A 27348-nucleotide genomic window follows, 5' to 3' on the forward strand; every position below is an offset into this window, starting at 1 on the left:
AACAGAGAAGTGAAATTAAAAACACAATGTTTGGGAAATTCACCAGGTCAAATAGTGTACTTTACATAGCAAATGTATAGATACCTAACCAACATTTTGGGCCTGAAGCCTTCAAGGTATGAGCAAAACGTAGGCAGACACCTGAATAAAATGGTGAGGGGGGGGGCGGGGGGAAAGGAACAGAGGCCCACAAGCAAGAGGCAATAAGGGGATAACGGAGGGAAAGCACAACAGCAAACATCAGGAGAGGGGATGGTGCTGTGAATAGAGAGGGAAGGGGTGGAGAGCTGGAGGAGAGGAGATAGAGGGATGGAGAAGAGAAGGAGAATGGGGAGTGGTTTAGCCGAAACCAGAGAAATCTATGCCAATGTCATCCAGTTGGAGTGTCCAGACAGAATACTAAACAGAGAATGCTGAAGTGATCATCAAGTCATGCAGCACCTATGGAGACACAAACAGTGTAATGGTTCTGGTCCACCTGAACAAGAACCTCAGTCCTGAAATATTAACTCTGAAAAGTTTCCCTCTCTGCAGATTCTGCCCGCCTCCTGAGTGTTTCCAGCATTTCTAGTTTAATTTGTAATTGCTTCTGAACTGAGAAGGCATTTTGAGGCACCAGTCTTGGTAATTTTGAATCAGACATAAGCCAGACTGGATAAGGGCAGCAGATGTCATTGAATTAAATGCATTTTGAACAACAATCTAGTAATTTTGAACTCATTGTACCTGATACAAGCCTATATTTTAAACTCTTGATTATTTATGTGGTGCAACAAGCAGACACAAAACACAGAAAGACTGCACTACCAGATTTAATCCATTTAGTCTTGTACAACGGTTTCAGTCTCGATGGTTCCACGTGTGACTGGCCTGGGAGGGGCCAGCTCAAGGTCTATATCAGGGGTCTCAAGCTTGTGGCCCGCGGGCCAACTGCGGCCCTCGGGACGATAGTTTGTGGCCCTGCCTTAATATGATAGTTTAATGTTAGTGTGGCCCGCGAGTTTGATATGATTGGCACTTTTCAGTGTTGTGTGCGGAGCTGAACGAACCTACCAATCACGGGGGCGGGACATCGGCTGGGCTTATTGCGAATATAAGCATATTTCTGTGCATTTTCTATTTGTCATTATATGCACGCGGCACATGCGCAATTTCCGCGGCCGCTCCCGCTTCACGCGCTTCGGCGGCCAGTCTGAACCTGGAAGTTGTTGCTCAGCAGGACAGAAAAAGAAGCGGAAAAGACGCATCAGCTAAACACTGAAACAGAGCCACATTTCAAATTTTTACGGACCCCTTCTCCTTTGATGTGCAAGATGCCCCTCCTGTGCTTCAAATGGAGCTCACTGACCTGCAGTGCAACTCTACTCAAAACCAAGTTCAGGGAGGTTAGTGGAAAAGCAGACAAGCTTGGGCAATTTTTGACAGAATTGCCCCCCAGCTTCCCTGAGCTTTCCCAAATGTTCAAGCGGACCATGTGTCTTTTTGGGAGCACATACTTGTGCGAAAAGCTCTTCTCTACCTTGAACTTCAATAAGTCCAAGTACAGGTCCAGACTTACTGACGAGCATCTTCAAGCCCGTCTGAGGGTCTCAACTGCCTCCTCCCTTAAGCCAAATGTGGCTCGGCTATGCAAGAGGAAGCACTGCCAGATCTCTAGCAGTAAGAAGTAGGCAGAAGAAGACATGTTCATAACAGTTTATGTTCAATGTTCCATTCATGTTCAGAAAGTTAAAGGTTAAAGAACTGTTAATACAGACATTTGAATCTGAATAATAATAATTATATTTCTCCAGTCAGCAACTATATGTGGTTTCTTCAGTCTTCCCTATCTGCTGTATTATTATTATTTTCATTATTATTATTTTCATTTTATTTATTTATTACTGATTGATTTTATTTTTTTTCTTATGAATTGTTAATTTATTTATTTTTTCATCTTATTTTGTGTTAAAAAATAAAAATAAAGACATTTGATAACATTGGAATGTTTTTGTAAGAGCTTTTCTTGTGGAAAACCTGATGCGGCCCAGTCTCACCCAGACTCTACCTCCAGCGGTCCCCGGGTAAATTGAGTTTAAGACCCCTGGTCTATATCCAGGTCAGTTGATTGGCAGCCGGCCAGGCGGAGTCAGCCACCCAGGTGGTTTCCTGCAGGTACAAAGATCGAAACCTGCGATAGGCTGGTGGTTGTATCACCACATTCACCCCCTTGTTAAAATGTCCAGGGTAGGGGAGGTCAGCAGCACAGAATGGTGACGGGTTGCATTTTACAAATTCAAGCGGCACAACAGCTGTGTGTCTCTGAGACCGTCGCAAGGTCGGCTCCTGGTCAAAGGTTGGCAAGGTTGAGATAGCCTGAGCCCGGGTTGACCAGGGCAGGTGATGTGGGCAGGGTGGTGTCTGGCAGTGAGGGGGTGGCTGGGCAGGTCTGGTCCACAAGGAGTGGGGCCCTCTGGAGAGGTGGAGGAAGGAGGTTGGCTCCCAGTGAATCCTGATGGGCCAAGGGTACCCATGAAGGGGAGGTTGGACAGGGTACTCGTGGTATTGGGGGGTGGGGCCCCTGCTGGTGCCAGATCATGTCCATTGGAGTACCTGTTATAGGTGTAAGTCAGGTTTGAATGGAGAAGGACCACCTGCTCGACCAGGGGGTCAGCCTTGTGGGTCTGCACATGCTTGCAGAGGAGCATCGGTCCCGGAGACATTAGTCACATTGGGAGACACCAGTCACCGATTTCCTAGGGAATGAGAAAAGGTGCTCATGGGAGGTCTAATTGGTAGCCATGCACAAGAGCAACCATATGGCGTGGAGTGCCTCGGGGAGGACCTCGTCAGTTGTCGACGGACCAGCTTTGGATCTCAGTGTCAGGAGGACTGCCTTCCAGATCACCGTTTTCCCACTCCACCTGCCCAATGCCCCTGGTGTTGTAGCTAGTCAAGCAACTAGCTGCAATGCTGTGTGCTATCAGGTACTGGAGCAGCTCCTCACTCATGAACCCAGACCCCAAAGTCACTGTTGATGAATTCTGGGTATCTGAACATGGTAAAGATCTGCATCAGCATCTTGATAATAGTGGCTGTGGAGGTGTCAGGGCAAGAATTGGCAAAGGGAAAACAGGAGTATTCGTCTACAACTGAGAGGAAGTAGACATTCTTGTTCGTAGAAGGGGCCCTTGAAGTCTATACTGAGCCACTCAAAGGGCCGAGTGGCCTTGATAACATGGGCCTGTGATGGGTGGAAGAAACTACTCTGCACAGACCTTGCATGACATGGTCATGGTCTGGACTTCTTGGATGGTGAAGGGGAGGTTCCGGGACTTGAAGTGATACAGGCGCATGACGCCCGGTGACAAAGGGTGTCGTGCAGCACCTGCAGTTGGTTGGACTACACAGTGGCGCAGGTCCAGGAGAGGGTGGTGTGGGAATTGTTGAATTTCCCCAGTCTGTACTGGATGCCATAGCTGAACATGGCTAGCTTGACTCTCCAGCACAAGAACATATTGTTCTTGATCATGCCCTTGTGGGTGGTGCTAAACATGAATGCCACTGCACGCTGGTCAGTGAAAAGGGTAAACCTCTTGCCTGCCAGGTAGTGGCGCCAGTGGCAGATCGCTTCCATGATAGCCTGGGCCTCCTTTTCAATGGCAGAATGCCCGAGCTCTGAACTTTGAAGGGTTCTAGAAAAGAAGGCGACGGGTCAGCCCCCTTGGTTGAGGGCAACACCTGGAATGGGGTGTCCTCATCTACACCATGCATCAAGACATTGGCAATGTCCTGTCTGATATGAGCGAAAGCTGCTTGCGCCTTGGGCGGGGGGGGAGGGGGTGGGGGGAAGAAGGGAAAAAGTGGTGGCTTGGGCCAGTGGGCAGACTTTGTCCGAAAAGCTGGAGACCCACTGGGAGTAATAGGAGAAGAGCCCTAGGCACCTGCGGAGGGCCTTGAGTGTGTGAGGGAGCACATGTGTTTGGGGCCAAATGAAAATGACGCCATGCTCCATGATGTACCCTAGGATGGTGACACGGGTGGTGCTGAACACACACTTCTTGTTGTAAGTGAGGTTCAGCTCCTCAGCCGTCCGGAGAAATCTCTCCAGGTTGTCATCGTGGTCCTGCTAGTCATGGCCACAGATGGTGACATTGTCCAAGTATGGGAAGAACACTTAGGTTGTGCTGGTATACCATGTAGTCCATCTCTCACTGGAAGATCCCATTAGTTACCCCAAAGGCAGAACTGGTAGAGGTGCCCATCTGCCTTGAAAGCGGTATAAGGTTTATCCTGGGCGTGGATGGGGAGTTGATGGTAGGCCAACCTCAGGTCAATCGCTGAGAAGACCTTATAGAGGGCTATCTCATTGACCATGTTGGCTATTCAAGGTAGGGGATAGGCTTCCAGCTAGGTGTACCAGTTGATGGTTTGGCTATAGTCAATGACCATCCTCTGTTTGCTGTCCCCTTTTACCACCAGGACCAGGGCTCTCCAGGGGCTGGTGCTGGACTCTATGACATCTTCCATCAGAAGCTGCCTCACTTCTGCCTTGATGAAGGCCCTGACAGCCGTGCAATAGCTCCTGCTCTTGGAAACTATGGGCTTGCAGTCTGGCCTTAAGTAGTTGAAGAGGGGGAAGTCACGTGATGGAGTAGTGGCCAGTAGAGTAAAACCAGCCCTCTCCAGAAAAAATAAAAAAGTCAAGAAAAGACAGTTCAACAAATATAAAATACAAGAAAGAGAAGATAAAGTTGCAAAGAGAAAGAAGACGGCACCCAAGAAGGAAAAAGTAAAAACAGGAAAAAAAGAAGTCACTGGAAAAGAAAGAAGGCCTTACCTGCACGAAGGAACAGGGAGCTGTGGTGGCGAAGAACGTCCATTCTCAGAGGTTGGTACTGGCCCTGTGGAATCATGATCCCCCCGACTGCTGGACTGCAAAAATGGCTCTCTGAGCCAAACAAAAGTGTGCAACTGCGCATGCGCAAGGAGTCGCGCATGAGCAGTGCGCAATCAAAAGTAAAAGAAGACACTGGCAGGAGGGGGGCTCAGCCAAGGAGCGGGCAACCACGGTGCGACCAGCTGAGGGACACCCGACACCATGGCTCTCAGCTGGAAGATGAAGGTGGCAGGAGAGGTACCAGATGAGAAAAAAAGTCAACGGGATGAACGGCAAGAGGAGCAGCAGCAGGAGGCCCAGCAAGAAGAAGCCCGACAAAGTGATACAAGCAATTCATCAGGAAAAGAGATACAGATACAAAGAGTAGAAGACGACAAACACAGGTACAGACACAGAAGAGGAAGACCACCAAGATCTTCACAGAGAAATAGAAGATAAAACAAAAGGACAGAATATAGATAAAGCTTTTTTTGAAGAACAAATGAGAACATTAAAAGAATGGTTGTCATTAGAATTTAGTGCAATTAAAAGAAAAATGAAATGAGCAGAAGATAAAATGCAAAGATTAGAACTAGTCATGACAGAAATAGGGAAAAGAGTAGAAAATGTGGAAGAACGAGAAACGGCTGTAGAAATGGAAGTAAACGACTTGAGGAAAATTGGAAGAAAGTGACAAAAAAATTAAAGAGACACAAGAGTTGTTATCTCAGAAAATTAATATGTTGGAAAATTATAGTAGGCGAAAATAGTGGGCCTGAAGGAAGGTGAAGGCGGCACAGATATGAAGAAATTTATAAAACAATGGATCCCGAAGGTCCTGGGAATGACAGAAATGCAGGAAGAAATGGAAATAGAAAGGACACACAGAACACTAGCTCCGAAACCACAGATACATCAAAAACCAAGATCCATCTGAGTAAAATTTTTGAGATATATGACAAGAGAAAATATACTGGAGCGGGAAAGGAATAAAATTAGAGAAGATAATAATCCATTGTAACACAAGGGTCAAAAAATATATTTTTACCCAGACACAAGTTTTGAACTCTTAAAGAAGAGGAAGGAGTTTAATACAGCAAAAATCAATCCTATGGAAAAAAAGTTATAAATTCATGTTTAGACACCCAGCTGACCTTAAAATATTTATACCCAGGCAGCAAAACAGACTGTTCTCAGATTCAGAGGAAGCACAAGAATTTGCAGAGCATTTGCAGGACAGAAGGAGAGATGAAGAGATGTAATAAGAATGAAGAACGGCGATAAAGTATATATATGAAGATGTAAAAACAATGTATATGTAAAGAACTAAAAAGGGAAAAGAGAAGGGAAGGAAGGAAGGGGAAAAAATGGAGAGCTTTGTTATATGTGTAAAAAAGTGTTTTCTGGGGGAAATGGGGAAGAGAATAACTGTCACTGCAAAATCAGTTGACATTTGCAAACAAGATCGCAATCCAAATGGAAAGGGGAGTTGTGGTTGCCCTGCAAGGGTTAAGGGGCAACTCAGAGAGGGGGAGGGCATTTGGGGTTAAGGTAATATTTGGTGTGGGAATTGTTGTTGTATTTTATGTTTTAAATGTGTTGTCATACATTGAGCTTAAAAAGGGAAAACAGATGAAAATGGGAAAAAGGGGGATGGAAGTAGTGAGGAAGTAGAAATGAGGTGTAAACAAGATACAAGATGGCCATGTTGAACTATACGACTATAAACATTAATGGAATACATAACCAAATTAAAAGGAAAAGGCTATTAAATTTACTGAAAAGAAAAAATAGATATAGCATTTGTGCAGGAAATGCATCTAACTGAAGTGGAACATAACAACTTAAAGAGAAACTGGGTAGGACACATAGCGGCAACATCATAATTCAAAAGCTAGAGGTGTAGCCATATTAATTAATAAAAATGTACCAATCAAATTTGAGGAGGAAATAATAGATCCAGCAGGGAGGTATGTAATGATAAAGTGTCAGATATACTCAGAATTTTGGAATTTGTTCAATATATATGCACCTAATGAGGAGGATCAAAAGTTTATGCAGGATACTTTTTTGAAGATTGTAGATACACAAGGAAATATATTGATAGGAGGGGATTTTAACCTTTATTCTTTTTGCTTGACTTTTGTCCAGTTTTATCCAACATTGGATCCAAATTAAGTACCCAAATTTATGGTTAAATCAATGCAGGAAATGAAACTTATGGATATATGGAGGAGGCAGCACCCAAGAGAGAAAGAATATTCATATTATTTGAGTAGACATAAAACATACTCAAGGATTGATATGTTTTTGTTGTCGGCCCATATTCAAGGGAGTTAGGAAAACTAAGCATAAAGCTAGACTACTATCTGATCATTCACCCCTGTTATTAGCAATAGAACTGGAGGACATCCCACCAAGAACATATAGATGGAGGTTAAACTCCATGCTACTTAAAAGGCAGGAATTTAGAGAGTTATTGAACGCCAAATTAAAACATATTTTGAAATAAACACAGAATCAGTGAAAGACAAATTTATATTATGGGACGCAATAAAAGCCTTCATTAGAGGACAGATAATAAGTTATGTAAATAAGATGAAAAAAGACTACAATTGGGAAATAGGACAGTTGGAAAGGGAGACAGAAAAGGAACTAGTAAAAAGGGATGATGTAACGAAAAAGGGAGAATTGGCGGACAAAAAAAATAAAATACAAAAGATTACAAACGTACAAGGTGGAGAAGAACATAATGAAAATAAAGCAAAATTATTACGAATTGGGAGAAAAAACAAAATATTAGCCTGGCTACTTAGAACAAGCTAAAAGAACTGAATTGGCATCAAGGAAAAAGGACAAACAAATTACATATAACCCAATAGAGATTAATGAAAAATTTATGGAATTTTATGAACAATTATACCAAACTGAGAATGAGGGGAAAGACGATAAAATAGAAGAGTTTTTAGCTAAAATTGAATTTTAAAAATTGCAGGAAGACTTAGAACATTGGAAATAATTACTGGTAACATTGATAGGGAGGGTAAATTGGATTAAAATGAATGTTTTCCCAAGGATACTTATTTCAATTGTTACCAATTCCCTTAACAGAGAAATTCTTTAATGAACTAAAAAGAATAATAAAGAAATTCTTGTGGAAAGAGGGGAAACCAAGGGTAGCATTAGATAAATTAACAGAGAGGTATAACCAAGGTGGTTTGCAGTTACCAAACTTTGAAAATTATTATAGAGCTGCACAATTAAGGTATTTATCAGATTTTTACCAGACAAGGGAAAAACCAGACTGGACTATATACCTTTCTATAGGTACATTAAAAGTAAAAGAATAGTGAGGGATAGAATTGGACCCCTTGTAGATAGTGAGGGTAGACTATGTGTAAAGTCAGAGGAGATGGGGGAAATTTTAAATGATTTATTTTCCTCGGTATTCACTAGGGAAAAAAAATATTGTACCACTTGAAGTAAAGAAAAATAGTGGGGAGGTCATGAATCACATAAGGATAATCAAGGAGGTAGTGATGGCAGTGTTAAAAAAGATAAAGGTGGACAAATCTCCGGGTCCAGACAATGTATTCCCAAGGACACTTAGGGAGACTAGTGTACAGATAGTGGGCCATTAACAGAGATATTTAGGATGTCACTGGTCACGGGGGTAGTGCCAGAGGATTGGAGGGTGGCTCATGTTGTTCCGCTGTTTAAGAAAGGGTCCAAATGTAAGCCTGGAAATTATAGACCTGTGAGTCTGTCATCTGTGGTGGGGAAGTTGATGGAAAGTGTTCTGAGAGATGGCATTTACAAATATTTGGAAGAACAAGGATTGATATGTAGTAGTCAGCATGGTTTTGTCAGGGGTAGATCATGGTTAACAAACCTTATAGAGGGGGTTACAAAAAAGATTGATGAAGGGAAGGCTGTGGATGTTGTCTATTTAGACTTTAGTAAAGCTTTTGACAAAGTTCCCCACAGGAAGTTAGGAAAAAAGGTGGAGGCATTAGGTATAAATAAGGAGGTAGTGAAATGCATTCAGCAATGGTTGGATGGGAGGTGTCAGAGAGTACTGGTAGAAAATTGTTTGTCAAATTGGAGGCCGGTGACTAGTGGAGTTCCTCAGGGATCAGTCCTGGGTCCACTATTGTTTGTTATATATATTAACGATCTGGAAGAAGGGGTGGTGAATTGGATAAGTAAGTTTGCAGATGATGCAAAGATTGGTGGTATTATGGACAGTGAGGAAGATTACCGTAGCTTAAAAAGAGATATAGGAAAGCTGGAGGAGTGGGTTGAGAAATGGCTAACGGAATTTAATACGGATAAGTGTGAAGTGTTGCATTTTGGAAAGGCAAATCTAAATAGGTCATATACATTGAATGGTAGACAATTGAGGAGTGCAGAGCAACAAAGGGATTTAGGAGTTATGGTAAATAGTACCCTCAAGGCTGATACTCAGGTAGATGGTGTGGTGAAGAAGGCATTTGGAATGTTGGCCTTCATAAATCGGAGTATTGAATTCAAGAATTGGGATGTTATGATGAAATTGTACAAAGCATTGGTGTGGCCAAGTTTGGAATACTGTGTGCAGTTTTGGTCACCAAATTATAGGAAAGATATAAACAAAATAGAGAGAGTGCAGAGAATGTTGACAGGATGTCAGGGTTTGAGTTACAGAGAAAGGTTGAGCAGCCTAGGGCTTTTTTCTCTGGAGCGTAGAAGATTGAGGGGGGATTTGATGGAGATGTTCAAGATTTTAAAAGGGAGAGAGAGAGTCAACATGGATAGGCTTTTTCAATTAAGAGTGAGGGGATATTCAAACCAGAGGTTTGAGATTGCAGGGGGAAAATTATAAGGGGAACATGAGGGGAAATTTCTTCACGCAAAGGGTGGTTGGGATGTGCAATAAGCTTCCGGCAGAGGTGGAAGCAAGGACGTTATTTACATTTAAGGAAAGACTGGATAATTACATGGAGGGGAGAGGATTGGAGGGGTATGGACCAGGTGCTGGTCAGTGGGACTAGGAGGGTGGGGATTTGTTCTGGCATGGACTAGTAGGGCCAAACTGGCCTGTTCTATGCTGTATATGGTTATATGGTTAAATGATTATATATAGAACTAGATATTCTATTTAGTAGAATCCTAGCAAAGATTTTGCCTGCAATGGACCACACTCCTGTTCGGCTCCGAATCATGGGTCCTCTACCGGCATCACCTACAGCTCCTAGAACGCTTCCACCAGCGTTGTCTCCGCTCCATCCTCAACATCCATTGGAGCGCTTTCATCCCTAACGTCGAAGTACTCGAGATGGCAGAGGTCGACAGCATCAAGTCCACGCTGCTGAAGATCCAGCTGCGCTGGGTGGGTCACGTCTCCAGAATGGAGGACCATCGCCTAAACAAGATCGTGTTATATGGCGAGCTCTCCACTGGCCACCGTGACAGAGGTGCACCAAAGAAAAGGTACAAGGACTGCCTAAAGAAATCTCTTGGTACCTGCCACATTGACCACCGCCAGTGGGCTGATATCGCCTCAAACCGTGCATCTTGGCGCCTCACAGTTTGGAGGGCAGCAACCTTCCTTTGAAGAAGACCGCAGAGCCCACCTCACTGACAAAAGGCAAAGGAGGAAAAACCCAACAACCAACCCCAACCAACCAATTTTCCCCTGCAGCCGCTGCAACCGTGTCTGCCTGTCCCGCATCGGACTTGTCAGCCACAAACGAGCCTGCAGCTGACGTGGACTTTTACCCCCTCCATAAATCTTCATCCGCGAAGCCAAGCCAAAGAAGATAGAACTAGATAAAATAGGGGAGAAGGTACAGGAAAATATACTTTATAAGTGGGATGAAAAGCTGGTGCTGTGGCAGCTCACCACTAGGCAGGCAAACCAGCCCTGCTTGAAAGCCATGTGGCGGGGCAGCTGGTCAAAATGGCGCCTTCGGGGGTGTTTCCTTCCTCCCAGCACAGGGCTCAGAAGCCCTCACTGGGGGACCACATGGCGCCGGGTGACGTCAGCGCCCTCCAGCGTGGTTCTCAGCCAGGTCCGGGCTTGGATTATAAGTGCAGCACAGCAGCCTGTAATAAACCAGTCTGCTCACTGAGCTCAACCCGTCTGGTTGTGTGTGTTCTTTCTGGAACACTGTAGCTGCCGCTACAATTGGTGACCCCGACTGGTTCAAACATCTTTGAACCCATCATGAGCGAGCCTGGGGTCAGCGCTATAGCCGTGAAACTGCCTGAATTCTGGGTTCAGGAGCCGGAGACCTGGTTCGGCCATACGGAGGCTCAGTTTCACCTCCGCTAGATTTTGTCTGACATGACAAAATTCAACCATGTGGTCGCTGCCCTGGACCAGGCCACCACCAGACATGTGCTGCACCTCATTCAGCACCCACCCACTGAAGACAAATACAAGACCATCAAGTGAGTGCTTACTGGATCCCTTGGACTATCCAGACACTAGCGTGCCACTTGGATGCTGCATCTCAATGCCCTAGGGGACAGGTCCCCGATGGAGCTGATGGACGAGATGCTCACGCTCATGGGTGAGCACACCAACTGTCCACTCTTTGACAGCAATTTCCTCAACCAGATGCCCGGGGAGATCTGGCCACTGCTGGTCCAGGAGAGCTTCACCGACCCGAGGAAGGTTGCCCAGAAGGCCCAAGAGCTATGGCTCGCACGATTCCCGGAGGGCTCAGCGGTCCAGTAGGTCACGAGGAATGGGCACGACCACACCAAGCCCACCCCTAGCACTATGGTAGAGCATCTGGCCCCTGCAGGGGCCCCCAAAAGCATAACCAAGGCCACAGCGTCCGCTCCAGGCCTCTGCTTCTACCACCAGCGCTGGGGAGTCAAGGCTCGGAAGTGTCGTCAGCCCAGCTCATTCCAGGAAAATGACCAGTCCGGCTGCTGTTGATGGCTGCGGTGGCTGGCCAAGGACACAGCCTCCTCTACCTGCGGGACTCAGTCAGCGGCCGGCGGTTCCTTGTTGACACTGGAGCCCAGATCAGTGTCATCCCGACCATGGCCGTCGAATCCAGAAACCGACCTCGTGGACCTCCCCTCCGTGTGGCCAACACAACAGAAATCCAGACGTATGGAGACAAGACAGTCCACTTCCAGATTGACAAATGAAATTTTGCGTGGAGATTCACCGTCTCGTCCCTCCCGACTGTCATCCTGAGTGCAGACCAGGTGCTGGTGCTGTGGCAGCTCACCACTAGGCAGGCGAACCGGCCCCACTTGTAAGCCACGCGACGGGGCAGCCGGCCAAAATGGCGCCTTCAGGGGTGTTCCCTTCTTCCCAGCACGGAGCTCAGAAGCCCGCACTGGGGGACCACATGACACCCGGGTGACGTTAGTGCCCTGCAGCACGGTTCTCAGCCAGGTCCGGACTGGGAGTACAAGTACAGCCCAGCAGCTTGCAATAAACTAGTCTGCTCACTGAGCTCAACCCGTCTGGTTGTGTGTTCTTTCAGGAACACTGTAGCTGCCCCTACAGTGCAATATAAAAAACTCACCATTATAGCATCATTAACTTAATATATGGAAGAAGATCCACTTAGAAAGGAAAAAAAACGAATTACCAAATACCAAAATCGTTATTGGCACAAAACCCACTAATCCCTTTTACAATAGATAACCTTTCCTTTAGATAATGGGAGAGAAAAGGAATCAAAAGAATAGAAAATTGTTTTTTGGGAAATAATTTATTAACATTTAAACAATTGAAGTTCAAATATGGAATAACTCATGGTACAATGTTTGCATATCATCAACTGAAAGCTTATTTAAAGGATAAATTGGGAAACAGACAGATTACCAGAAGGAAGCAGCTTTGAATATGTGATTACAGACACAATGATAATTTAAAAATTTATACATGTACATTAGGCTCCAAGATAAGGAAAATGATGAAATAAGCTATAAACCTAAACAAAAGTGGGAAAAGGATTTAAACAAAGATTAAAAAAATGAAACATAGGAAAATTTATGTTCTGGAACTATGAAGAATACAATAAACACAATGTTACACATGATACAGTATAATTGGTTACACAGGTTATATATCACACCTCAAAAGTTAAAACAATAGGATCCAACATTATCAGATAGATGTTTTCACTGTAAGGTGGTAATGGGAACAACAATACACACAATTTGGGCATGTACGAAAGTGAAAATGTTTTGGGAAGATCTAAATCAGATATTAAATAAAATCACAAAAAATAACATACCAAAAAATCCAGAGATCTTTCTTCTAAGTAACATAAGTAAGGAATTAGGCCTCAAATTGGATAAAGCGCAAAATAGATTTATTATGATAGCCTTAGCAGTGGCAAAAAATGTATAATGTCAACTTGGAAAATGGAAGAGCACCTGAGAATACAGCAATGGTACATGGAAATGAATAAATGTATTCCATTGGAAAAAATAATGTCACATTATTTGAACAAATTTGGGAACCATACATGGAACATAACAGAGAGGGCCTACTGCGGACCTCCACCCCCTAAAATGATAAGACAACAAAATGACTTGATCCAGTGTGTAAAAGTAGATGACACATTTTTCTTGTTAATTTTTCATTGTGTGAAGACATTGTTTTATGGTTTTATTGTATATGTTGAATATTTATTGGTTTTGGAGGGGGGTAGGAAGGTAGGGGGGAAAAAAGGGAGAAAATGCCACTGTGTATATTTAATGAGAAACATTTGTATATATTTTGGTTGATATGGTTCACAGTGTGAAAAATAAAAAATTATTTAAAATTTTTTAAAAGTAGTTGAGGGATGGAAGGGGGATCCACAGTGTGGAGAGGCCACAGGTGGATTGGGGGGTGGTCGCTGGACGATGAGCTGGGAGAAGTGGGCCACTGAAGGCAAGTGTGAGGCTTTGGAGGTGGCACTAGAAGTCCAGCCGAAGGATGACTGGGGCACAGAGCTTGGACATGACCAGGAGCCTGAACCCTTGATACGTTTCCCCACCCACTGTCAGTTCCCGTGAGCAGCACCCGAGTGCTGTAATACAGTGGTCCTGAGCTGCAAAGGAGACAGAGAAGATTGTGGGGTATACCTTTAATTTCAGTATCTGGGCCATGTTCGGGTGCACAAAGCTCTCAGTACTGCCACTATTAAACAGGCATTTTATTACCTTGCCGTTGAAAGCAATATCTATCATCGAGTGCCTGACTCCACGGGGAATGCCCTTCTTTAGCGTGGTGGTTGTTAGGCCCCTCTCGGGATCAGAGTTGCTGCTTCCAGATGGTTGTAGCAAGTTGCGGCCAGTGGCTTCCATCTGGGGCATGGATTGCATGATCTTGTATGCGCTCATGTTGACCACGTCATCTGGTCTGCGAGGTGAGCAAGTTGCGGTGGTCAAAGGCTGGCAGGCCCATGATGGCAGCGCCCAGCGGACACACATCGCCTCTGTGCAGTTGGGCGATCTGACGAAGTGAAGTCAGAAGTGACTTCATCGTTGCTGGTAGACACGACGTCTTCGGTGCAGGTGGAAGTTGAGCAGAGGAAGATGGTGGCACCCAAATTGAGCACACTGCAGTGATGCGGGCAGGTGGCCAGAGTGGAAGTGACGTCAGCGTTGCGGGCAGAAATGGCAGGCCGGGTAATGGCACAGTCCGGACATTGCTCGTGACGGTGTCCAGGAGGGCTCCTGGCTGGTCGTGGAGGGAAACAGCACTCCCAACGGGTCTGGAAAGGCACTCCTTAGTGAAGTGGCTTTTCTTACCACATCGGGAGCAATGAGAGTTCCTCGCCGGACAGCCCTTTCGGGAGTGCCTGTCTGACCCACACTGGAACCTGCAATACTTACAGTGGCAGCCTGCATCGGCGGCAGCAATTGTTTCCTCCCCGTAGGGGCCCTTCAGCAACACCAGTTGTCGGCATTAGCCAGGCAGGAGGTTTGGGGAGTCGAGCCTCTAATACCTCCACATGATGGGCTGCAGCTTCCAGAGAGTGGACTACCTCCATTATTCTGGTAAGCGAGGCAGTATTTTCCTCCAGCAACCTCTGTCGGGTGCCCCTTGATCATAGCCCTCACACTCAGGCATCCTTAATGAGTCTTTCCACCTCCCCTTCAGTCACCCACTCTCGGTCAGGCATGGGCGAGCTAGCTTACACAGAGCTCCCAGATAGGAGTCTGCCTTCTCACCTGGTGGCTGAACCCTGATGCTGATCAGGTACTGGGCATAGAGCATGTTTGTTGCCCTGTACACACTTTCCAGTACGGCCATTACAGGTTCATAGTCCGAGCAGTTTCTGAAGGCTTGGAAAGCATGGGGGCCCAATTTAGTGCGGAGTGCCAGGAGGTGGTTTTGGTTTGTTAATGACCTCACCCTGCATCTGGATGATCGCCTCAATTGCATGCTTTCAGATCTCAAAGCGTGCCGGGACATCCGAGTGTTGGGAGTCGATTTCCAGATATCCAATGGTGAGGAACTTCTCCATGGTCTTTAAATTTTGTGGATTAAATTGTGGTGCAGCAAGCAGACACAAAACACAGAAAGACTGTCTTCTTCTTCTTTGGCTTGGCTTCGCGGACGAAGATTTATGGAGGGGTAATGTCCACGTCAGCTGCAGGCTCGTTTGTGGCTGACAATTCCGATGCGGGACAGGCAGACACGGTTGCAGCGGTTGCAAGGGAAAATTGGTTGGTTGGGGTTGGTTGTTGGGTTTTTCCTCCTTTGTCTTTTGTCAGTGAGGTGGGCTCTGCGGTCTTCTTCAAAGGATGTTGCTGCCCGCCGAACTGTGAGGCACCAAGATGCACGGTTTGAGGCGATATCAGCCCACTGGCAGTGGTCAATGTGGCAGGCACCAAGAGATTTCTTTAAGCAGTCCTTGTACCTCTTCTTTGGTGCACCTCTGTCTCGGTGGCCAGTGGAGAGCTCGCCATATAACACGATCTTGGGATGGCGATGGTCCTCCATTCTGGAGACGTGACCCACCCAGCGCAGTTGGATCTTCAGCAGCATGGATTCGATGCTTGCGGACTCTGCCAGCTCGAGTACTTCGATGTTGGTGATGAAGTCATTCCAATGAATGTTGAGGATGGAGCGGAGACAGCGCTGATGGAAGCGTTCAAGGAGCCATAGGTGATGCCGGTAGAGGACCCATGATTCGGAGCCAAACAGGAGCGTGGGTATGACAACAGTTCTGTACACGCTGATCTTTGTGTGTTTCTTCAGGTGGTTGTTTTTCCAGACTCTTTTGTGTAGTCTTCCAAAGGCGCTATTTGCCTTGGCGAGTCTGTTGTCTATCTCGTTGTCGATCCTTGTATCAGATGAAATGGTGCAGCCGAGGTAGGTAAACTGGTTGACCGTTTTGAGTTCTGTATGCCCGATAGAGATGTAGGGGGGTGTAATGGAGGATTAAAACCATGTACCCAGATGCTTTTTGCTTATGTGGAACTGACGACACTGGGTCCACACGCAGGTCACCTTACTTTCAGAACTAGCAGATGTAATTAAACTCAGCCATGGGGACTTATCTGAAGATACACTTTGAAATGGAATTCCACTGTGAGGCCCAGGGAAAGCAGTTGTCAAATGCAACACTCTGAAATTGACGAATTGGTCACAACCTGTCTTGCTCGAGAAGTTTTAATAAGTCTTTGTATCTACGAGATAAACCAGGAAATTATAACATCCTGGTTCCATAATAATTAATCTTCTAAATTGTAGAATGTAATGTTCAGTTTTGATTTTGACTGACAAATATTAGAAGGAGTAGGCGCATGATTAATTGTTTTTGGGGTATATAAGCCTGTGGTCCTGCTGCTGAAGTTTAGACTCTCCGAGGGGTGGGAACACCCCTTGTCAAGAAGGAAGAACAGCCAGAGTCCGAGCAACGTCCCAGTCGGGGGAGGTGGAGAAGCTGCTACCAGCGCCCTGACAACCTACTACAAGTGTGCAGTCGTTGCCTCGCTTCGGCAGTTGGGACCAGTCCAAGCGTTGATAAGTATAGTTGGGAAGGGCTTGCATATTGTAGTGTGAAATCAGCTTTTGAATTAGTAATAAACATTTGTATAAACTGAACTGCTCTCGGTGTGTGTGTCTATTTTCTTTCGGTAGCTCAAACACTGTGACCAATCTAAAATGAACAAAATGAGAGGTATAAGTTTACCCAAGACAATTGGCGCTGCGAGCAGGGTTGGTCTCAAGATGTTTCGCCGAAAGAAAGAGGTGAGCCCTGAGCAGTTCTTGATTCCTGGATGGACTTCCAAAGACGATGGGTTTGGCATTGTGGCCAATACCCTGTCTTTGTTGGGACCACCCATTAGTTGGGATGAGAAGTTAGACTCATCAAGTGCACCTCTGGGAGAGCGGGTTGCCACTCTCCTTCGAGAAAGTAAATTTCCTGATAAAAAGGGAACGCTGACGAATGGTTTTTGGTTGCTGGCCACAGCATTACGCCACTCCGTTCAGCGTGAAGCAGAATTAATTCAAAGAGAAGTAGAATCTCAGTGCAAAAGAAAGCAATTAGAGGAGGAGCTAGAAGTCCTGCGACAATGCTGTTCCATGATGAGCGAGATTGTTCGCACCAGTCAGGACAGAGCCAAAGAATGGGAAGATAAGCATGTCCAAATGATTTGCCGTAATATTAAACTCCGGCAGCAGCTCTGTGCAGATAAGGAAAGGCATGGAGTAGAACCCGATCCATATCGTATTCATGCCATGATAAGGAATGGTAACGATCCTGATGTAATTGAGGATTGGGATGGGAATATCTGGAATGACAATGGTAATAATGCAGATACTCCTCAGCATGTGTCTAACATACTACCCTCTCCATCTGCTGTTCACGCCCGCCCTATAAGGCAGCAGATTTCCCAAACAGACAGAAGGGGGGATGATGTAAGGGTAGAGATGGAAGGGATAGATACCCCGGTTTCCCATGTGGACCCAGGGGAAAATACCCAAACCCCTGCTTATGCTCTATGGCCTACTCCCTCTGTTGGATGGCCTCCACCTCCTCCCCTAGACTGGGTGGAGGACCCTGTGAGTCAAAGTGGGAACAGGGGTCGGAAGGAGTCAATGATCCGTGATTTCTCAGTAAAAGAGCTGGCTGCCATTGGAGATCGATTTAGGCAAAAAGCAGGGGAACATCATCCCCAGCTGCTGAGTCCTGGCCCAGCTGTGCTTTCTGCTCCCACTGCTGCTTCTATCGAGCTGGCTTCTCCTGCTCCAGTTACTCATGATGAGGTAAAACAATGGGTTAAACAGGCTCTTAAAGATAACAATAGCATGTGGTCCTGGAAGCCCCCGAACCCTTCTGAAGCCTCAAGGTGTGGGCAGGATTCCCGTGTCTACTCCATCGAGACACGGCGCACACACGGGGATCCGCGGCCCTACATACCGTTAACAATCCACTGGGGTGGGGGTAATGATCGCCAATACTTGGCTTTGGTCGACACCGGTGCAGAGCACTCGGTGATTCCTGGTAATCCCGACCTCTGGACTGGACCGGCCTTTCAAATAGAGGGGTTGGGAGGAGCGGTCACCCTGGCAAAGGAAATAAAAGTCTGTGCCATGGTGGGTGATAGCCCTTCCCCTGTCTGGTTACATGCCCTGGTGGCTGCTACTGACGAGTGTATCCTGGGTATTAATATGTTGGCCGGTATGGCCCTTAATACTAGCCATGGGGGATTTGAATTTGGAATTCGAACTATTACAAAAAAACTAGTAGTGGGTCAGGTTAAGTGGGATCCTGTGATGGTGCCAGCCCCCATGAAACCAGTGTGCATTCCACAATATCGTCTCCCTGGGGGGCAGGAAGAGATTACTGCCACCATCGATGCTCTGCAAGAAGAAGGGGTAGTGAGGCCCGCAACGTCGCCCTTTAATAGCCCTGTTTGGCCGGTCCAGAAGCCAGATGGCTCCTGGAGAATGACAGTTGATTATCGTTTTTTGAACAAACATGCCCCACCACTTGCTTCAGCAGTTCCGGACATTGTCACCCTTATTGAAAACATTGCTACTGGGAACTCAGGAACATGGTATGCTGTCATTGATCTCTCTAACGCCTTCTTCAGTATTCTTATAGCTGAGGATTCACAGGATCAGTTCGCCTTTACCTGGAAGGGGCGCCAGTATACCTTCATCCACCTTCCAGTATCGCCTTCCCTCTCAATTCACCATTATATTGATGATGTGGCCTCCTGGAGCCTCTGGCAGAAACAAGAGGGTCGCCGAGTCCCACTGGGATTCTGGTCACGTACCATGCCCGAGGCTGCCACTCGTTATTCTGTTTTTGAACAACAGTTACTAGCCTGTTACTGGGCCCTGCTAGAGACTGAAAGAATGACAGGTGATGCAGATGTTCAATTGCGACCTGCACTTCCTATAATGAATTGGGTCCTGGCTAATGATGCTAATCTAAAGATCGGGCGGGCTCAGCAGTCTTCTATTGTTAAATGGAAGTGGTATATTCAGAGTCATGCGACCAGAGGGCCTGAAGGGGTGGGCCACGTACACGAACAGGTGGCTTACCATCCCAGGTCAGGAACTCACTTATCGGAGGAGGGGGATGGTGGCTCCAGTCAGTATGCTGAGTTGAAGGCAGTCACTTTACCACTAGATCCCCATGATCACCCTCTTCGCCTGCTTACTGATTCCTGGGCTTTGGCTAATGGACTTATGGTATGGATGCCTGATTTGCAAAAGAACAACTGGATGATACATGACCGCCCAGTATGGGGCAAAGAGTTGTGGCAGCTGTTGTGGGATGCTTCCCACCATCGTGAGATAACCGTTTATCACATTGATGCCCATACCAATATGGCGACTAACATGGCTCAACATAATGCAGTAGCAGATCAGCTTGCCACTATCAGCTGTGCTGATACCGTCCCCCTGGCTCGATGGGCACATGAACAGAGTGGTCATTTGGGGGAGAAGGGATCAGCTATGTGGTCCCGTACACATGCTTTATCCGTCCATCAGGATGATGTCCGCATGGTCGTACGTACATGCCCAGAATGTCAGCTTGTGAAGTTCCATACCATTCCACCTGGTCCACATGGCCGAATAAAATGGGGTGCTCACTCAGCTGCGGTCTGGCAAATTGATTACATAGGCCCCATGCTAGACTGTATGGGTAAATATTATATCCTAGTAATGGTTGACACCTTTTCGGGCCTGGTTTTTACTTTTCCCACCAAGACGGCTGACCAAGCTAGCACTATCCAAGGACTAAACCATTTGATTTATCGTTATGATGTTCCAGAGGAGATTCACTCTGATAATGGCTCGCACTTCTCCAGGAAAGCAATCTGTGATTGGGCAAATGACAACGGTATTTTATGGATCCACCATATTCCTTATTACCCGCAGGCTGCCGGGTTAGTTGAACAAATGAACGGCTTACTGAAGGAACAAATTCGTTTGGAAACATCACTGGGGACCCAGAAGGGATGGTGCCATGTGCTGCAGCAGGCAGTCGACAATTTGAATCATCGCCCTTTAAAAGGAGGTACACCTTTCCACCGACTTCTTCACGCTTCTGAATTACAGCCTATTCCAGAGGAAAAACAGTCATTGCCCCCCATCCCCGAACTAGAGAATGTTGGACAAAAGGTATGGGTGGCACCACCAGGTAGTGGCCCTCCTGTAAAAGGGGAAATAATGACACCTGCCCAGGGTAACACTCGGTGGGTAGCTATTGAGGGACAGGATGATTTAGTCTGTTTAAACACTGAACGCTTATGGTATCATGAGTGACATGTGTCAGGCTTCTTTGTTCCAGGTTCTCCATTTTACACTCCTGGTGATCTGGCTTAACAGCTGCTTTGATGCCAGCAATTGGATTTGTAATGTCGAGGACGTTCCAAGTGAGTTACCCGTGGGAAACACGGTCCGATGCATTACACCAAGGAAGTCCTCGGTCACCAGCCTCAAGTGCAGCTTATATAAATATGTTATTGTTCAGCATGTTTCAAAATCTGTTCGTGAGCTCCAGTACCTGGGTATTGTGGCCAACAAGGATAATTTGAGCCTTGGTTGGAATCCTTTCTCATGGCTAACTGCTACATTTGGGGGGGTGGGCCACACTATCCTCCGTTGGTTGCTCGCGTCATTGCTTATCTTTGTAATTGTTGTTTTGATTTCTCTTTTTTCGCTCCCTCTGTACTCAAATACTGGTTAGGCCTCGCAAATGACAGATTGTGACCAAGGGGTGGGATGTAATGGAGGATTAAAACCATGTACCCAGATGCTTTTTGCTTATGTGGAACTGACGACACTGGGTCCACACGCAGGTCACCTTACTTTCAGAACTAGCAGATGTAATTAAACTCAGCCATGGGGACTTATCTGAAGATACACTTTGAAATGGAATTCCACTGTGAGGCCCAGGGAAAGCAGTTGTCAAATGCAACACTCTGAAATTGACGAATTGGTCACAACCTGTCTTGCTCGAGAAGTTTTAATAAGTCTTTGTATCTACGAGATAAACCAGGAAATTATAACATCCTGGTTCCATAATAATTAATCTTCTAAATTGTAGAATGTAATGTTCAGTTTTGATTTTGACTGACAAATATTAGAAGGAGTAGGCGCATGATTAATTGTTTTTGGGGTATATAAGCCTGTGGTCCTGCTGCTGAAGTTTAGACTCTCCGAGGGGTGGGAACACCCCTTGTCAAGAAGGAAGAACAGCCAGAGTCCGAGCAACGTCCCAGTCGGGGGAGGTGGAGAAGCTGCTACCAGCGCCCTGACAACCTACTACAAGTGTGCAGTCGTTGCCTCGCTTCGGCAGTTGGGACCAGTCCAAGCGTTGATAAGTATAGTTGGGAAGGGCTTGCATATTGTAGTGTGAAATCAGCTTTTGAATTAGTAATAAACATTTGTATAAACTGAACTGCTCTCGGTGTGTGTGTCTATTTTCTTTCGGTAGCTCAAACACTGTGACCAATCTAAAATGAACAAAATGAGAGGTATAAGTTTACCCAAGACAGGGGGCTGATAGTCATGGTGGGGAGCTGGCTGATGGAGGACCTCAGTTTTCTTCAGGCTGACTTCCAGGCCAAACATTTTGGCAGTTTCCGCAAAACAGGACGTCATGCGCTGGAGAGCTGGCTCTGAATGGGCAACTAAAACTACAACCAATACCGCACGGATGGCAGTCTCTTCAATCTGAGGTGCCTGAAAGCTCACACCAACACACAAGAGCAACTTGTCCGTGAACTACTCTTTGCGGACGATGCAGAAAGACTGTACTACTGGCTTTAATCCACTTAAAGTCTTGTACACCAGTTTCAGTCTCGATGTTTCTATGTGACTGGCCTGGGAGGGGCCGTCTCAAGGTCTACAGCCAGGTCAGTTGATTGACAGCCACCTAGGTGGAGTCGGCTTCCCAGGTGGTCTTCCTGCAGGATCAAAGGTCGCCCCCTGCAGTAGGCTGGTGGTTGTATCACCACAATTTAATTATTTGATTTTAAATTCCCTTGCCAGTAGCATCACAGCTAATTAGAAAACTGCAGATGTAATGCTGCTTTTTCAAAAAGGAGTGAGACAGAGCATATAACAAAAGCAAGAGTGTACCATTGGGAATACGATGCACCCTGTTGTTGAGAAAGTCATGGCAGAATATTTAGGGTTACTGCTCAGGGTAAAAGCCCACTCTATTTGCATATTTTATAAACATAGAACATTGATTCAATTAAAATTTTAAATTTTTTTTAATTTATTTTTTTTTTATTTTAACATACAGCTCAGTAATAGGCTCTTTTGGGCCATGAGCCCATGCCACCCAATTGACCTACAATCGGTGGTAGATTTTTGAATGGTGGGAGGAAACCGAAGCACCCGGAGTAAACCCACGCAGACATGGGGAGAATATAGCAACTCATTTACAGACAGCGCGGGATTCAAACCCCAATCCCAATCGCTGGCACTTTAACAGTGTTGCTATACTAACAGTGTCACCCCACCCCCCCCCCCTCTGGTTAGATTAACTAATTGAAGACAGAATTCGGGTAAATGTGCCTTTTTCAGGTTGGGTAGCCGACAAGTTGAACACCACAGAAATCATTACTTGAACTCATGTATTTGCATTCTATATTAATAATTTAGATTAGGTACTCAGAGGTTCAATTTTCCAATAATGCAAGGAAACATAGGAAATCAAGTAAAAAGACACAGATAATGTATTAAAATTGCAAATAGAACCTAATGTGAGGAAGTTTAAAAAACATACAAGATTTGAAGGTTAATCCATATATTTGGGCAGCAATGGCTTGTGGGCTGGAAGGGCCCGTTACTATGCTGTAACTCTAAAATTAAAAAATAAAAATAAACAATAAAGAGAATAAAGTTCTGTTCAATGGTAGGAAGCATAGAAAGGCACAATATTGTTTAATCGGAAAGAGACCAGTATGAAACTGTTCTGATATTCATCTATGCATGAAACACAAAGTTAGCATGCAGGGGGCAAAAAGTAATTAAAAATAAATAGCATGTTAGTATTTATTTTAAAAGTATGAAACGTTAAAATAAATCTTGCTTCAAAAGTAAAATTTATGCTTGAAAAGTTGAGATATGTTTGCATTGGAAGCAGGTGAGAGAGGCTTCAATGGGTTGATTCCTGGGTCAAAAGGTTCCCATGAGAGGGAAGGTTGAGCAGTCTGGGCTAATAGTTCTTGTAGTTGAAAGAATGAAACCCGATCTTACTGAAATATCCAAGATTCTGAGGGAACTTGACAGGGTGGGGAGGACAATTCTCATTGGGATATCTGGAAATGTGGCAAAGCAATGAGTCTTAAGACTAAAAAGGAGGAAATTCCTCTCAAAGTGCTATGGAAAGCAATAGAGGGTGAAAGAGGCCATATTTTTCTTCTTCTGTGGAGCCAAAGGTTATAGAAAACAGTAAGAATATGAGATTAGCTAACAAAATAACAGTTAGATCTAAGGTTTTGTTCTTCTGTTTGAGCTTTTGACCAGCTCAGATTTAGGAATATAGGCTGTATGTAACAATGATAATGCTTTCTGGGTACCAGAAGAACACCATTGTCTATGCAGGCCCTGGGAGGTGTGCAACATCAGGACATTTCAATCACCCTTCCAAGATCAGTAATTTAGCTCCCACCACTGCCTCTCAAGCAGCCTATTTATTTGTGTTCTGTGGAGAGGATCCAAAACTCCTCCTTCAAATGGCAAAGTTGGAGCATAATGGAATAATCGAGGCAAGGTAGGAGCATGACAGAATACTCCCCACTAATCTGAAGAAACAGCTCAACGCCATCAAAAGACAACCATCTACCTCTGTATACATTCATCCCCTCTATCACTGGTGCAGAGGCTATAGAGTGCAATATTGACAAAATGCACGACAATTATTTTCCCAGACAACTGTAGATAAATCATCAATGCTGCCTTTATCAATGGCATACATTTGCCAAATATGAATGATAAAAACATTTTTGTGCACTGATGCTCACTAGCAGAGTGGAGTTCTCCATCAGAAAGTGAATTTTGTGTAAAATTCTATGTTTTCAGTGAGATTCCATTCATCAGTTGTAATGAGATGCCAAAATCATTGAAGCTGGGGATTAAATTCCTTGCTACAAGTAGTGGAGTACATGGGAAGAATCCATTGACTCATTCAAGCTCTCTGTGTAGTTTATCTTGGGGATGGTTAGAAATGGAGAGGAGAGGGTCAGTAATAAGAACACAAGAAAGCATGAAATAGGAGTAAAAGTACACCATCTGGCCAATCAAGCCTGCTCCACCATTCAATGACATGATAGATTCATCTAGTCTTCCCTGCCTTTTCACCACAACCCTTAATTCCTCTACTATGCAAAACTCTATCCAGCCTGATCTTAAATATATTTACTGAGGTAGCCTTAAGAGCTTCAATGGACAGCAAATTCCACAGATTCACCACCTCTGGGAAAAGCAGTTCCTCCTCATCTCTCTTCTACATCTACTACCCTGAACTTTGAGGCTGTCACCTAGTCCTAGTCTCCCCTACCAATGGAAACAACTTACCTACCTGTCTTATCTATGTTTTTCATAATTTTATATGTTTCTATAAAATCCTCTCTCATTCTTCGAGTCTCGTCCCACACAACTCAATCTCACCTCATAGGCTGTTGCCTTCATCTCTGGAATCAACCTGGTGAACCTCCTCTGCACTGCTTCCAATGTCAGTACATCCTCAAATAAGAATTGCACTCAGTACTCCAGATGTAGTCTCAGCAATACCTTGTGCAGTTAGTTGCAGCATAACTACTCTGCTCTTAAGTTTCATTCCTCTAACAATGAGAGCCATCATTCCATTTGCCTTCTTCATAGCCTGCTGTACCTGCAAACCAACCTTTCATGATTCACGCACAAGCACTCCCAAGTCCTTCTGCACTGCAGCGTGCTGCATTCGCTTGCCATTTAAATAGTATTCTATTTTTCCTTCCAAAATGGATAACCTCACATTTGCCGACTTGCTTTTCCACTCAATTTAGTGTCATCAGCAAACTTAAATTCTGTTCCCTTTTCCAAATCCATGCTAATACATCAACCCCAATTCAATGCATCTTCTGTACAAGTGGCACCTTTGAGAAATCCAGGTAAACAATGTCCATCTGCTCCCTTCTATCTTCCACACTTGTTAGATTCTCAAAGAACTCCAGTAAATTTGTCAAATCGGACCAGACTTTGCTGAATCCATGCTGTGTCTGCCTGTTGGATCCATTTCACTCCAGATGCTTCACTATTTATTCTTTAATGACAGCTTCAAGCATTTTCCCAACTACAGATGTTAAACTAACTGGTCTATAATTCCTTGCCTTTTGCCGACATCCTTTTTTAAGTAGTGATGTGACATTCACTGTCTTCCAATCTGCTGGAACATACCCAGAATCCAGAGAAATTTGGTAAATTATCACCAAAGCTATAACTTTTGCCATTTCTTTCAGTACCCTGGGATGCATTCCATCAGGACCCAGGGACTTAAGTATCTTTAGACCCTCAAGTTTTCTGTTTCTCTAGTGATAGCAGTTTCATCCAGGTCCTCACCTCCCATCAAATCCATAACTTTGGCAGGTTTGACGTGTTCTTCACCATAAAGACTGGCGCAAAATAGTCATTCAAAGCCTCTGCCATTTCCTCATTACCCAATATCAATTCCCCCTTCTCATTCTCCAAGGGACCAACCTTCACTTTTGCTACCCTTTTGTACTTTACATTATTATAATTTTTACTGTCTGTTTTTATATTTTATGCTAATCTCTTCTCATAATCTACCTTCTCTTTTTACTTCTCACTTCATTGTTCTTTGCTGCTTCTTGAAGTTTTCCCAATCTTCTAATTTCCCACTGCTCTTGGCAACTTTGTATGCGCGAGCTTTTAATTTGATACCTTCCTTTATTTCTTGAGTTATCCAAGGCTGGTGGACACCACCCTCACTGTCCTTGCTTTTAAACTGGAATATACTTTTGTTGAGCACCATGAAAAATCTCTGAAAGCCTTCCACTGTTCCTCAACTGCCCTCCATATAGCCTGCATTCCCAGTCTACCTTGGCCAACTCCTCCGTCATCCCCTTGTAGTTTCCTTTGTTTAGTTATATTGTACGAGAAACTTTCCATTTTATTGTAATGAGAAATTCAATCATTCCAAACTACATGATCGCTAATTTTACCCATCTCATTGAACAAGACCAGATCCAAGATAGCATGTTCCTTGTAGGTTCAGTAACATGCTGTTCATATACTGACAGTAACCACACCAGCAGTGTGAGTATAAGACAGCTTTAATAAGCTAATATGTATACCAAGAGGTCTTGTCTCTCTGCAAGACAAACCTGTAGCTCTGGACTGCTTTATATACAAGGTCACTGGGATGATCCCTGGTGACCTAGTGGTGTAATTACATATCACCACATTCACCCCCCCCTTAAAAATTGTTATTTCCCACCCCCCCCCCCCCACTTCCCTTGTTTGTAAGTACATAAGTCCAAAATTTTCCATGGCTTCCGTTGCCTTCTGGACCTTAATACTCCTCCAATTCTTTCCTGATGCTTTCTAAAGCCTCTGCAATAGTCTCTGCCTCATTTAGCCCCACCATTCCTTTCTCCAGCAATCGATGTCTTGTCTCAATGGATCATTTGCCCGCTATAATTCTATCCCTAATAAAGTCCTCCACATATTCCTGGGCTGATATTGCTTTAAAGTTGCAGCCTCTCGCCAGGTCTTTCAGAGAGAGTATAAAGTCTCTGGCAGACTCCCTTACTTGTTGTGACCTGGTCATGAGCCTGTACCGGGAGTGGAGTTTGCTATGCCCCTTACTGTAATGCCTCTATAAAGTGCTCATTGCCTCTTGGTAGGACCTGGCATCCTGTACAAGGGAGTAAGGGTGGTCTCCCAACTGCGCTATCAGCACCATTAACAGCTCTTTATCCGATGCCTCAGCAACCTCCACGTAATTCAGAAAGCATCTCTGCCAGTGGCCAAAGATTTCTGGAATCGA

At 45.0% G+C, this 27348-nt stretch overlaps 1 protein-coding gene and 1 long non-coding RNA gene across 2 annotated transcripts in view; one reads left to right on the forward strand and one right to left on the reverse strand.

The window, feature by feature from the left end:
• LOC138745872 (sortilin-like) overlaps positions 1 to 27348 on the reverse strand; it is a 125463-nt gene that overhangs the window by 78149 nt on the left and 19966 nt on the right. The gene's annotated exons all lie outside the window — the stretch shown is intronic.
• Positions 16255 to 21003, forward strand: LOC138745871 (uncharacterized). The gene is made up of 2 exons (XR_011346556.1): positions 16255 to 17069; positions 20632 to 21003. It is a non-coding gene; the product is annotated as an uncharacterized lncRNA (long non-coding RNA).

Source organism: Narcine bancroftii, chromosome 11 (genome assembly GCF_036971445.1).
Source record: "Narcine bancroftii isolate sNarBan1 chromosome 11, sNarBan1.hap1, whole genome shotgun sequence".
In the NCBI taxonomy this organism is placed as follows: Eukaryota; Metazoa; Chordata; class Chondrichthyes; order Torpediniformes; family Narcinidae; genus Narcine; species Narcine bancroftii.